This window comes from Leuresthes tenuis, unplaced genomic scaffold (assembly GCF_036924035.1).
Source record: "Leuresthes tenuis unplaced genomic scaffold, fLeuTen1.0.hap1 SCAF_158, whole genome shotgun sequence".
NCBI lineage: Eukaryota > Metazoa > Chordata > Actinopteri > Atheriniformes > Atherinopsidae > Leuresthes > Leuresthes tenuis.
In genome coordinates this window covers 71,493-79,814 of record NW_027325512.1, presented here as the reverse complement: position 1 = coordinate 79,814, position 8,322 = coordinate 71,493, and the positions used below count along the sequence as shown (strand labels likewise).

Sequence of the window (8,322 nt, the reverse complement as noted above, 5' to 3'; positions counted from 1 at the left end):
GGGGAAGCCTTGCGGTGACAACAAAAGCAGTGTTTTACTGATCAGTCAAGTTGCTCCACTGTACTCCATACAAACTGGTTGGCTACTGAAGGGATAGAAAATGGGGAATACTTGTTTTAAAGCAAACAAGGAATTAGATGGGAAAAATACATGTTTTAACGGGACCCAGACAATATTAAATACTCAGACAGATGGGAGAAGAAGTGTAGTTTTGTAGGAAATCACAAAATTATTACATAAAATGAGTGAAATCAATTGAAGAATGCCTTTCTGGAGAGCTGTTTACCACAGATGAGCAGCTTTGCGACCAAGCACATTGTAGATCGCTTTACTGCCAAAATGATCTAGTTTAATGGATTGGTTTAGACATTTATAACAGCATTTTAAGAACAAAGAGAGAAACAAAAAGGGACAACGCTTCATGGTGGAAGGTGATGTATAAATAACTGTGTATATGATGAAGGAGAGACCATTTGAGCAGCACAGCCATTTCGCAGCACAGGGACAGCAGTCCAAGTTAAAGGATCTCCCATGTGGTATCACCTGTCACACTGTGTCAAGGCATCAAAAGAAGAAAAAATCACCAAACTCAAGGACAAAGAGACGAAGACTCCGGTGAACGAAGAGAGAGGACTTACAAACCAGAAATACAAAAGGATGCTCGATATCAAGATCCAGAAGAAGAGGCTAACAATGCCACGAACACTTACGATGCTGGGAATGATGCCAGCAATGAACAGAGAAGAAGATTCAGTGTCATCAATCTGCAACACGTGCCTCTAATGAGGGGGTGAATATAGAATCCTCAACGATTACAACGTCTCTGGGAACTGTGACAACAACAAGGTTTAAACCATTTTGATATATATTGTAACCTATTGGCTAAGGAATAGTGCTGAAAATGAGGTAAATCTAATCCACCACTGTCCTTGGTCTTCTGTAGGGTTTTTAAACTAATACGTGGTGGTTTGTTTTTCCACAGAAATTTGGAGATGCATGAATCTAGTGACTTAAACCAAGTAGCAGATAGTTTTATGGGGATCATTGAGAACAAATAGTTAACTTTTGGTAGTATCATCATTTTAATGGTTGTAACTCTCCCCATAAGTGATATAGGTAAGGACTTCCAACGAGAGAGATCGTCCTCTACTCTCTTTACTAATTGCACATAATCCATCTGTACTTATCAGTTTAATATGTGATATGTCTATGCAAGGACTACATATTAAATGGATTTTTATCAATAGGAGTTGAAAAAGGAGCTTGCTCCGTTCACTCCAAGCATCGACCCGGTACTGCAGTGCCGCTGGGAACGGTGCGCTCTCCTCTGCTCTTGTGAAAAAGCTAACAGCGGTGCAGGATGGAAGTTTCTTTTAGTCTGCTGAGAAAAGAGAGTGAATGCGAAGTAGACTTTAACACGGCTCTGGGAGCGAGCCGAGTGCGGGCTAACCAGGAGAAATGCTTGAAAGAAACGCGACACCGAATGAGCGGTCAGAACAAAGCCTCAATACGGTGTTCCTGTGGTGTTTTTATAAAATGCGGTGAAAATAAAGGTGTGAATGCCCCATAGAAAACTAAAAGGTGGAGCGGAAGTGTTCGGCTGCAAGAAGGTGTGAATGTCCGACTATATTTGGTGAAAAGCAGGTGAAGCAAGGTCTGAATGCCCAACCTTACATCATCAAAAGCGAGATCAGAGGTTTTTGGCTGCAAGAAGGCCATAGTTTGCCAAAAGCGGGTAAGGTGCGAATGACCGACTAAATATCAACAAAAGTGGGGGCGGAGGTCTTCGGATGCAAGTGGGTGTGAATATCCCACCATACAAGTATGGTGGAGAGGAAGCTGTGAATGGCCGACCATAGTTTGCAAAAAGCGGGTGAGAAAAGGTGCGAATGTCCAACCATACATGATCGAAACAGGGTGTTTGGCTGCGACAAGGTGTGAATGTCCACCCATAATTAATGAAAAGCGGGCAACAAGTAGGTTCGAATGCCATACCATACATCATCAAAAGCAGGAGTGGATGTGTTCGGCTACAAGAAGGTTTGAATGTCCGAGCATAGTTTGTAAAAAGCGGGTAAGAAAAGGTTCGAATGCCCGAACATACACCATCAAAAGAGGGAGCGGAGGTGTTCCGCTGTAAGACGGTGTGAATGTCCGACCATAGTTGGTAAAAAGTGGGTATGAAAAGGTGCGAATGCCCAAATTCGGCTGCAAAAAACTGTGTTCGGCTGCAAAAAGGTGTGAATGTTCGACTAAAGTTTGTAAAAAGCGGGTAAGACAAGGTGCGAATGCCTGACAATGTATGATCAAAAGCGGGAGCGGAGGTGTTCAGCTGCAAGAAGGTCTAAATGTCCATAATTAATTGCTAGAAAACATGAAAGAAAATTTTCGAAAATCAATCCGCACATGATCATAAGTGGGAGAGGAGGTGTTCAGCTGCAAGAAGGTGTGAATATCCTACCATAATTGCTGAAAAATGTGTTAGAAACGGTAAGAATCCCGGACCATACCTCATCAAAAGCTAGAGAGGTGGTGTTCGGCTACAAGTAGGTGTGAATGTCTGACTAAAGTTCAAATATATTAACAAAAGCGGGAGGAGAGGTCTTTGGATGAGTGGTTGAGAATTTCCAACCATAATCTATAAAATGCGGTGAAAAAAAAGGTGTGATAGAAACCTAAAAGGTGGAGCGGAAGTGTTCAGCTGCAAGAAGGTGTGAATGTCCATCTATAGTTGGTGAAAAGCAGGAAAAGCAAGGTCTGAATGCCCAATCTTACATCATCAAAAGCGAGATCAGAGGTGTTTGGCGGCAAGAAATCGGGTAAGGTGTGAATGACCGACTAAATATCAACAAAAGTGGGGGCGGAGATCTTCGGATGCAAGTGGGTGTGAATATCCCACCATACAAGTATGGTGGAGAGGAAGCTGTGAATGGCCGACCATAGTTTGCAAAAAGCGGGTGAGAAAAGGTGCGAATGTCCAACCATACATGATCAAAAGAGGGAGCGGAGGTGTTTGGCTGTGACAAGGTGTGAATGTCCACCCATAATTAATGAAAAGCGGGCAACAAGTAGGTTCGAATGCCCAACCATACATCAACAAAAGCAGGAGTGGATGTGTTTGGCTACAAGAAGGTTTGAATGTCCGAGCATAGTTTGTAAAAAGCGGGTAAGAAAAGGTGCGAATGCCCGAACATACACCATCAAAAGAGGGAGCGGAGGTGTTACACTTGAAAGACGGTGTGAATGTCCGACCATAGTTGGTAAAAAGTGGGTAAGAAAAAGTTCGAATGCCCGAATATATACCATCAAAAGCGGAAGCGGAGGTGTTCGGCTGCAAGAAGGTGTGAAAGTCCGACCATGGTTTGTAAAAAGCGGGTAAGAAAAGGTGCGAATGCCCGACAATGTATGATCAAAAGAGGGAACGGAGGTTTTCGGCTGCAAGAAGGTCTAAATGTCCAACCATAATTTGTAAAAACCGGGGAAGAAAAGGCTCGGAAGCCCGACTATACACCATCAAAAGCGGGAACGGAGGTTTTCGGCTACAAGAAGGTTTGAATGTACGACCATAGTTTGTAAAAAGCGGGTAAGAAAAGGTGCGAATGCCCGAACATACACCATCAAAAGAGGGAGCGGAGGTGTTACACTTGAAAGACGGTGTGAATGTCCGACCATAGTTGGTAAAAAGTGGGTAAGAAAAGGTTCGAATGCCCGAATATATACCATCAAAAGCGGAAGCGGAGGTGTTCGGCTGCAAGAAGGTGTGAACGTCCGACCAAAGTTTGTAAAAAGCAGTTAAGAAAAGGTTCGAATATCCAACCAAACATAATCAAAAGTGGGAGCAGAGCTGTTCGACTGCAAGTAGGTGTGAATATCCACCCATAATTCCTGAAAAATGGGTAAGAAAAGGTGCGAATGCCCAACCATACATCATCAAAAGAAGAAGTGGATGTGTTCTGCTACAAGAAGGTTTGAATGTCCAACCATAGTTTGTAAAAAGCGGGTAAGAAAAAGTTCGAATGCCCGAACATACACCATCAAAAGAGGGAGCGGAGGTGTTCCGCTGTAAGATGCTGCGAATGTCCGACCATAGTTGGTAAAAAGCGGGTAAGAAAAGGTTAAAAAACCGGACTGTACACAATCAATAGCGGGAGCGGAGTTGTTCGGCTACAAGAAGGTGTGAAAGTCCGACCATGGTTTGTAAAAAGCGGGTAAGACAAGGTGCGAATGCCCGACAATGTATGATCAAAAGAGGGAGCGGAGTTGTTCGGCTGCAAGGTCTGAATTTCCAACCATAATTTGTAAACACCGTTGAAGAAAAGGCTCGAAAGCCCGACTATACACCATCAAAAGCGGGAGCGGAGGTGTTCAGCTGCAAGAAGGTCTGAATGTCCACCAATAATTACTGAAAAATGGGTAAGAAAAGGTGTGAATGCCCAACTATACATCATCACAAGCAGAAGTGGATGTGTTCGGCCACAAGAAGGTTTAAATGTCCGACCATAGTTTGTAAAAGGCGGGTAAGAAAAGGTTCGAATGCCCGAACATACACAATCAAAAGAGGGAGCGGAGGTGTTTCACTGCAAGAAGGTGTGAATGTCCGAGCATAGTTTGTAAAAAGTGGGTAAGAAAAGGTTCGAATGCCAGAACATACACCATCAAAAGAGGGAGCGGAGGTGTTCCGCTGTAAGAAGGTGTGAATGTCCGACCATAGTTGGTAAAAAGCGGGTAAGAAAAGGCTAAAATACCCAACTCTACACAATCAATAGCGGGAGCGGAGTTGTTCGGCTAAAAGAAGGTATGAAAGTCCGACCATGGTTTGTAAAAAGCGGGTAAGAAAAGGTTCGAATGCCAAAATATACACCATCAAAAGCGGAAGCCGAGGTGTTCGGCTGCAAGTAGGTGTGAATGTCAGATCATAATTTGTAAAAAGCTGATGAGAAAGGTGTGAATGACCGACAATAATTGATGAAAAATGTGTTAGAAAAGGTAAGAATGCCGGACCATTCATCATCAAAAGCCGGAGAAGAGGTGTTCGGCTGCAAGAAGCTGTGAATGTCCAGCCATAATAACTCAAAAACGGGTAAGAAAAGGTAGTATTGCCAGACCATAAATGATCAAAACAGGGAGCGGAGGTGTTCCGCTGTAAGAAGGTGTGAATGTCCCACCATAATTGGTAAAAAGCGGGTAAGAAAAGGTTAAAATACCCGACTGTACACAATCAATAGCGGGAGCGGAGTTGTTTGGCTACTAAAAGGTGTGAAAGTCCGACCATGGTTTGTAAAAAGCGGGTAAGAAAATGTGCGAATGCCCGACAATGTATGATCAAAAGAGGGAACGGAGGTTTTCGGCTGCAAGAAGGTCTGAATGTCCATCAATAATTGCTAGAAAACATGAAAAAAAATGTTCGAATATCCAACCGCACATTCGCACCTTGTCTTACCCGCTTTTTACAAACCATGGTCGGACTTTCACACCTTCTTGTAGCCGAACAACTCCGCTCCCGCTATTGATTGTGTACAGTCCGGTTTTTTAACCTTTTCTTACCCGCTTTTTACCAACTATGGTCGGACATTCGCAGCATCTTACAGCGGAACACCTCCGCTCCCTCTTTTGATGGTGTATGTTCGGGCATTCGAACTTTTTCTTACCCGCTTTTTACAAACTATGGTTGGACATTCAAACCTTCTTGTAGCAGAACACATCCACTTCTTCTTTTGATGATGTATGGTTGGGCATTCGCACCTTTTCTTACCCATTTTTCAGGAATTATGGGTGGATATTCACACCTACTTGCAGTCGAACAGCTCTGCTCCCACTTTTGATTATGTTTGGTTGGATATTCGAACCTTTTCTTAACTGCTTTTTACAAACTTTGGTCGGACGTTCACACCTTCTTGCAGCCGAACACCTCCGCTTCCGCTTTTGATGGTATATATTCGGGCATTCGAACCTTTTCTTACCCACTTTTTACCAACTATGGTCGGACATTCACACCGTCTTTCAAGTGTAACACCTCCGCTCCCTCTTTTGATGGTGTATGTTCGGGCATTCGCACCTTTTCTTACCCGCTTTTTACAAACTATGGTCGTACATTCAAACCTTCTTGTAGCCGAAAACCTCCGTTCCCGCTTTTGATGGTGTATAGTCGGGCTTCCGAGCCTTTTCTTCCCCGGTTTTTACAAATTATGGTTGGACATTTAGACCTTCTTGCAGCCGAAAACCTCCGTTCCCTCTTTTGATCATACATTGTCGGGCATTCGCACCTTTTCTTACCCGCTTTTTACAAACCATGGTCGGACTTTCACACCTTCTTGCAGCCGAACACCTCCGCTTCCGCTTTTGATGGTATATATTCGGGCATTCGAACTTTTTCTTACCCACTTTTTACCAACTATGGTCGGACATTCACACCGTCTTTCAAGTGTAACACCTCCGCTCCCTCTTTTGATGGTGTATGTTCGGGCATTCGCACCTTTTCTTACCCGCTTTTTACAAACTATGCTCGGACATTCAAACCTTCTTGTAGCCAAACACATCCACTCCTGCTTTTGTTGATGTATGGTTGGGCATTCGAACCTACTTGTTGCCCGCTTTTCATTAATTATGGGTGGACATTCACACCTTGTCACAGCCAAACACCTCCGCTCCCTCTTTTGATCATGTATGGTTGGACATTCGCACCTTTTCTCACCCGCTTTTTGCAAACTATGGTCGGCCATTCACAGCTTCCTCTCCACCATACTTGTATGGTGGGATATTCACACCCACTTGCATCCGAAGATCTCCGCCCCCACTTTTGTTGATATTTAGTCGGTCATTCACACCTTACCCGATTTCTTGCCGCCAAACACCTCTGATCTCGCTTTTGATGATGTAAGATTGGGCATTCAGACCTTGCTTTTCCTGCTTTTCACCAACTATAGATGGACATTCACACCTTCTTGCAGCTGAACACTTCCGCTCCACCTTTTAGGTTTCTATCACACCTTTTTTTTCACCGCATTTTATAGATTATGGTTGGAAATTCTCAACCACTCATCCAAAGACCTCTCCTCCCGCTTTTGTTAATATATTTGAACTTTAGTCAGACATTCACACCTACTTGTAGCCGAACACCACCTCTCTAGCTTTTGATGAGGTATGGTCCGGGATTCTTACCGTTTCTAACACATTTTTCAGCAATTATGGTAGGATATTCACACCTTCTTGCAGCTGAACACCTCCTCTCCCACTTATGATCATGTGCGGATTGATTTTCGAAAATTTTCTTTCATGTTTTCTAGCAATTAATTATGGACATTTAGACCTTCTTGCAGCTGAACACCTCCGCTCCCGCTTTTGATCATACATTGTCAGGCATTCGCACCTTGTCTTACCCGCTTTTTACAAACTTTAGTCGAACATTCACACCTTTTTGCAGCCGAACACAGTTTTTTGCAGCCGAATTTGGGCATTCGCACCTTTTCATACCCACTTTTTACCAACTATGGTCGGACATTCACACCGTCTTACAGCGGAACACCTCCGCTCCCTCTTTTGATGGTGTATGTTCGGGCATTCGAACCTTTTCTTACCCGCTTTTTACAAACTATGCTCGGACATTCAAACCTTCTTGTAGCCGAACACATCCACTCCTGCTTTTGATGATGTATGGTATGGCATTCGAACCTACTTGTTGCCCGCTTTTCATTAATTATGGGTGGACATTCACACCTTGTCGCAGCCAAACACCCTGTTTCGATCATGTATGGTTGGACATTCGCACCTTTTCTCACCCGCTTTTTGCAAACTATGGTCGGCCATTCACAGCTTCCTCTCCACCATACTTGTATGGTGGGATATTCACACCCACTTGCATCCGAAGACCTCCGCCCCCACTTTTGTTGATATTTAGTCGGTCATTCGCACCTTACCCGCTTTTGGCAAACTATGGCCTTCTTGCAGCCAAAAACCTCTGATCTCGCTTTTGATGATGTAAGGTTGGGCATTCAGACCTTGCTTCACCTGCTTTTCACCAAATATAGTCGGACATTCACACCTTCTTGCAGCCGAACACTTCCGCTCCACCTTTTAGTTTTCTATGGGGCATTCACACCTTTATTTTCACCGCATTTTATAAAAACACCACAGGAACACCGTATTGAGGCTTTGTTCTGACCGCTCATTCGGTGTCGCGTTTCTTTCAAGCATTTCTCCTGGTTAGCCCGCACTCGGCTCGCTCCCAGAGCCGTGTTAAAGTCTACTTCGCATTCACTCTCTTTTCTCAGCAGACTAAAAGAAACTTCCATCCTGCACCGCTGTTAGCTTTTTCACAAGAGCAGA

The 8,322-nt window shown here is 43.9% G+C and overlaps 1 pseudogene; it reads left to right on the top strand.

Annotated features, from left to right (window-relative positions):
• Positions 1-1,149: 1,149 nt before the first annotated feature.
• On the top strand, positions 1,150-1,326 carry LOC140287620 (U2 spliceosomal RNA; annotated as a pseudogene).
• The last annotated feature ends 6,996 nt before the right edge of the window (positions 1,327-8,322 follow it).